Source organism: Emys orbicularis, chromosome 3 (genome assembly GCF_028017835.1).
Source record: "Emys orbicularis isolate rEmyOrb1 chromosome 3, rEmyOrb1.hap1, whole genome shotgun sequence".
In the NCBI taxonomy this organism is placed as follows: Eukaryota; Metazoa; Chordata; order Testudines; family Emydidae; genus Emys; species Emys orbicularis.
Window position 1 is genome coordinate 190,586,210 of NC_088685.1, and position 6,000 is coordinate 190,592,209.

The window sequence follows — 6,000 nt, forward strand, 5'->3', positions numbered from 1 at the left end:
ATTGGAGATAGTTCACCTCCCAATGACTTCATAAATATCTGCTTCCAGATATTTGGTAAATGAAATAACCAATCATTCATTTTCTGATATAGCTGTAAAACTAATCTGAAAAGTTTTCAAAATAAATCACTTAAAAAATGTATAGTGTGAACCTTCTAAAAATGAAACCTATATCTATCTCTGAGTTGTGAAGAATATGTATTAAGGTCATTACAACCAACAAGAATGCACTTTTATGTAGAAATCCATGATTAAATCAAGCCTTCCTGACTATTGATTTAAATCAAATCCACCCTGCCAAATATAACAAAAATCTTAATTTCTAATCTGTGTGATTGTTCAGCAAAATATTTTTCCTATTGAACAAATCATAAAATCATAGATTAGTGTTGGAAGAGACCTCAGGAGGTCATCTAGTCCGCCCCCATGCTCAAAGCAGGACCAACACCAACTAAATCATCCAAGTCAGGGCTTTGTCAAGCCTGACCTTAAGAACTTAAGGATGGAGATTCCACCACCTCCCTAGGTAACCCATTCCAGTACTTCACCACCCTCCTAGTGAAATAGTGTTTCCTAATATGCAACCTAGACTGCCCCCACTTGCAACTTGAGACCATTGCTCCTTGTTTTGTCATCTGCCACCATTGAGAACAACCAAGCTTCATCCTCTTTGGAACCCCCCTTCAGGTAGCTGAAGGCTGCTATCAAATCCCCCCTCACTCTTCTCTTCTGCGGACTAAATAAGCCTAGTTCCCTCAGCCTCTCCTCGTAAATCATGTGCCTCAGCCCCATTGATATATGGCACATCTATTGAAAACTAATGATACATAGATATGAAGAAACCTGTGATTTTCTTTACCCTTGGCAATTAAGTTTCGTGTCTGAGTTTTGGACAGAAACTGCACTGGCTGCATTGGTCAATCATCTCCCCCTGCCGATAGATGAGGGTTAAACATCCATTCTAATTTTACATAGTCTGCCTTTGTAATTCTTTATCATGTGCAACTGTTGACAAACTTGTAGCTTTTAGAATGGCTCACCTTTATCTTTCAACCCCAAAGGTGCCCTTACATGGGGTTCTACATCATCATCCCGCCTATTATGTTAGTAAGAGGGGACATGGGCGTAGTGTCTTTGTTATGATGACAATACCCATTTCTACAGCAGCTGCTCACATTCATGACACTATGGTTTGGAAGAGGGGCTAACTTCACTAAAACTCAATCACAAACAGTGATATCTATAAAATCTATGAACCTAGCTAAAGCTGGCAGGGACCATTATAGTAATCTAATCTGATATCCTGCCTAACACAGACCATAAGTACTTATATGGCCCATAGCACTGTAGTATCTAGGCAGTCTGGATGAAAGCATGTGAACGTTACACTGGCACCATTGATGACTGAGTGCAGTTGTCTTTTGTAACACAGGTCCTCAATCTGGGAGTTTATTATATCACAGGCTGCTTCTAGATGCCCAGATAACAGCTGTAGCCAAGAGTACTTTTTTCATCTTGAGCCTATCATCAGACCACAAACTGATTTTCTGAATGCCAGTCTTGTTATTCTTATCACATCCGTGTCACCCTGAAACTAGGCCACCACAAGGCACACTCCCCCCCGAGCCTATCAGTGATTGCAGACACAGGAAGGGAAACGAAGGCTAGTACTGAATGTGGCAGCCCACTTGTGAGGTGGTGCTTCTTGCCCTCAGCACGTCAGACCTGTGCTCCGCCAGCCACGTTGGCTGCCGCTTAGTTCCCACCTGGCATTCAAGCGGACGGCTTTCAGCCAGAGCTCGAGCCGGCTGGGGAGCCGGCTGAGAAGTGGGGTCTCCTCGAGCGACACCGGCTCCGCTCAGCCAGCGGCGCTGCTCAGAGTCAGGCTCTTTCGGTTGAACAAGGAGCAATCCGTGAGCAGGGCGTGTTCCCCAAGGCGCCCTCAGCCTTGACCTACCCCAGGCCCCGCAGGGGGGCACCTTAGTGCCACCGGCCCCGCCTTGCCCAGACACTCGTAGAGGTGCCAGGCAGCAGGCACAGGAGATTGGGGGTAGGGTGGGGGACAGCAGCCGGGGAGCTGGGGTGGGGGGATCAGGCGGGGCGCGCACACCGAGGCCTTTCTCAACACCCTAGTGCCGCAGTCACTGAGAACGAGCGGCGCCGGGGCTGTCTGGGAGGGACGGGTGCGAGAGGGGGACTGGTCGGGCCCAGCCCTGCGGCCGGCTCCGCGCCCCCCAAACACCGCGCGCCCCAGGTAAGCTCGGCCTGTCAGCGCCACTTTACCTGCCACAAACCGCAAGCGAGCCGGAAACGCAGCGGAGCGCGCTAGGACACGTGACCCATTGAGAGGCGGGGCAGAGGGCGCAACCGGGAAGAGGGCGTTGACAGCGGAGCGGAGCTGGCGGTTTTCTGGGACTCGTGCAGGGCGGGGCCGAGGCCGCAGGCCGTCGGGTTCGCGCCGGGAGCACTGGAAGTGGGGGCTGGAGGGAGGCGGGGCTGGGATGTGTAACAAAGGGGACTAGCGTAGCTGCGCTGCTCGGCTGAGCTGTCAGTGGAAATACCGCGGCAGGCCGGGCACCCCGCAGGCAGGGCCGGTGTAGCAGCACAAACAGCTCCTGCTCCCGTTTTGCTACTTTGGGTGTACTGAGCATGCTCACTCGAACTGAGCATGCCCAGTAACCTTCGCTGTAGCCACTGCCCTCTCTCTGCCCTTCCTTCTACTTACGATTTGCTGCCTCCTCTTTGGAGGGGTTCAAAAGGATTAAGGGGGCAAATCGCAGCGGGGGGGGCTGTCAGGGTCTGAGCAGGGGGCAGAATTTTACTGGCCTGGGGGGCTCAAGCTACTGTAGCTAGCGGCAGAAGGGGGGCTGAAGGGGAAAAATCGGTGGTGGGGGGTGAGAGCCGGGGGGGGAGACACTGCCAGACCCCGTGTGGGTACAAAACCCCCGTTTAGGGAGGGGGGGGGGGACAGTGACCCCGTGGGATGAGCCACCCGCTGTGCTCGCTAATCTAGGGGTGTGGGAGGGGGGGCAGAGGCTGTTTTTGTTCTTCTCACAGGACGCTGCATGTCAGCCTCCGAGCAGGGGGCGGGTTCCTGGGACTGGGGTCTTAAAGGCACAGGCCTCCAATTCCTAGCCTGTCAAAGCTTAATCACCGCAGCTCCTCTCTATCCTATACAAGTGTTGCAGGGCCAGGGCCGCCCAGAGGGAGGGGCCAAGTGGGGCAATTTTCCACAGGGACCCCCACGAATATGTCGGAGGCTGCCCCCGCCTCCGTCTTCCCCCGGTGTCTCAGCGTGCCGCGTCCGGGAGCGGCCCTGGCACACTGCAGCGCGGTGGCTCCAACGCTGTCCGGGGCCGCTCTTGGTCGCAGCACGCTGAGGCTCCAGGAGAGGGGGTAAGCGGCATGGTAAGGGGTGGGGCACCCCCCCCCGACCCCATCCTAACCATCACCATCACCCAGCAACAGCCCATTATATAATTGCAAATGTATACATACCATTAAAGCATTTAATGTTTTTAAATAATGTATTTAGTGTATTTTCAAATTATTACAAATTAATTTTTGAATGTATGTCACTGGTTATTTTTTACATTTCCAAATACATGTTACTATAGTATTGCAACTTTTTTTATGGAAGGGGCCCCCAAAATTGCTTTGCCCCAGGCCCCCTGAATCCTCTGGGCGGCCCCGTACACGGCTACGTTACTGCTCCAGCCAGGAGACTGAATGCGGTGAAATATTGTACAGACACTCCCTCCCTCCAACTCTGCCTCTCACATTTTGAATATGTAAAAGTGTCTTCTATCAGTTTCTATGCCTATATGAAATCACTGCAGCTCATTTCTCTTATATAATGTGCTGAGTTGCTAACTCCCTCCCAGAGCCCACATGTCTGCACCCCCTCCTGTACCCCAATCCCATGCCCCAGGTCAGAGCCTGCACCCCTCACTCAAACTCCCCATAGCCTGCAACCCTCCTGCACCCCAACTCCATCCCAGAGCCTGCACCCCAAAAAGGGCTGGATTAACTTTTTGTGGGCCTGGTGCTAAACATATTTGTGGTCCCCAAGGGGGGAAATGGGGACATGGGGCAGGGGGGGGCAGAGTCCTCAGAGCGACGGGCTGGCCGGGGGCAATGGGAGATGGGTCATGGCACGGCAGGGACAACCCTGCTCCACCCAGCCCAGTACAATGGCACTGTTTACAAACCGGAAGCTGCCAGACGCACACTGGCCAGCCCGGCCCTGCGCTCCCATCATGCTTCTTCCCCTTGGGGGCGGGCCCATGACCCCAAGGTGATACCAGAGTGGCCCCTTTGGTCCATCTGCTTCCTCCTGGCTAATGTGACAAATTGATCTATTGTACCATTGAGGCGCGCTGTTTCACGTATTTGTGTGTGAGTCCGTGAAAAGGGAGGTAAGCTTTGGGGGTACGGAGCATGCCCCTGAGCCCAAGGTGAGACCAGAGTGGCCCCTTTCATCGATCTGCTTCCTCCTGGCTAGCATGCCCCTGAGCCCAAGGTCATACCAGAGTGGCCCCTTTCATTTTTTCCACTGGCTTCTTCCTTCCTTATTTCCAATGACTTGGCTGCTCATGCACCTGTCATTGGTCCATGGGGTTGCGAATCAGGAGGGATGGGGTTTGTGGTCAAAAACACTCACGGTCTGCTTCCTCCTGGCTAATGTGCCAAATTGATCTATTGGACAATTGAGGCGCGCTGTTTCACGTTTTTGTGTGTGAATACGTGAAAAGACCCCCACAAACCCCCATGCCCAGTGCCCTCCCACAGACCACTCCGAACCCCCCCCAGATCCTCTCACTGCCTAGTGCCCCCTAGCTGTAGACCCCCCACAGCCCTCCCACAACTGCACAGTGCCCTGCCCCTCCCCGCCCAGAGCCCCCCCACAGATTCCCTCACTGCCCAGTGCCCCCCACCGCCCCACTGCCACAACTGCACAGTGCCCCACCCAGACCCCTGCACACTTCCCAGCGCCCCAACACACACAGATCTCCCCACCCCCCACTGCACAGCACCCCCCCCAGACCCACTAGAGACCTACTCTCCCACACCCTAACCCCCAGCCACAATACCCGGCCCTGATGGGAGGTGACTGTGTCTGCCAGGCTCAGCCGGCAGCGCAGCCAGAGCTTGTCCTGGGGCAGGATAACTCCGGCCCCTTGGGGGTGCAATCAGCCAGGCTGGAGCAGGAGCAGAGCCTACCCGGGCCAGGCTCCCTCAGGACCCACATGCCTGGCAGGACCCAGCTGAGCCTCCCACACTCTCCCCCTCCCCCAGCCATCCCCTCTGACTGGCTGAGACTGGCCCAGCCTCTGCACCAATCCCAGGTGGCTCTTTCCCTGGGGAGGCAGGTGGGGCCCCACAGGTCCCAGGCAGTGGCAGTGGAGACAGCTCAGAGCTGGAGCAGTGCTGGGGAGTGGGGCATATCCCTGGGACATGACTCCTGAGATCCCACCCACACCCATTGGCCCCGTGGCCAGCAGCCCTGCCGAGCCCACATGATGGCCCCCAGCTGCTGGGTGATGAGCCCCCTACAGCAGCGGCATAGCCAGGTTCTAACATCAGGGATTTCTTGTATTATGTATCGTGAGTGTATTATATAAAAATCAGGTATTAGGGTTTACAATGTTATAACAAGAGATTATGCTATTATCATTATCCAGTCAACTTGCACACTACTATTTTGAATTAGTGATAATTCACAGAGAGAGAAAGAAGAAAGCTGAATTTAGAGAATAATTATTAACCAGATTCTTGGTTATTCACCAGCCACTTTGCTCCAGTCCATAGCACAAAGCACCATAAACCCAGTAGAATCTGGCCAAGAGAATATTCACCTCAAATTGTCATCTGCTACACTCCCCCCTCCCCCATTCCCAGTCACCACTATTCAGCAGGGCCGCTCAGAGGGGGGGGGGCAAGTGGGGCAATTTGCCCCAGGCCCGGAGTATGTTGGAGACTCCCCCCACTTCCGTCTTC

General features: G+C 53.9%; 1 protein-coding gene across 1 annotated transcript in view; it reads right to left on the minus strand.

Moving 5' to 3' along the window:
• The window catches only part of MTIF2 (mitochondrial translational initiation factor 2), a 40,156-nt gene extending 37,816 nt beyond the window's left edge, over positions 1-2,340 (minus strand). The window contains exon 1 of the mRNA XM_065401319.1: positions 2,284-2,340. The gene's annotated coding sequence lies outside the window, so the exon portion shown is untranslated. The remainder of the gene's footprint in view (positions 1-2,283) is intronic.
• Between the last annotated feature and the right edge of the window lie 3,660 nt (positions 2,341-6,000).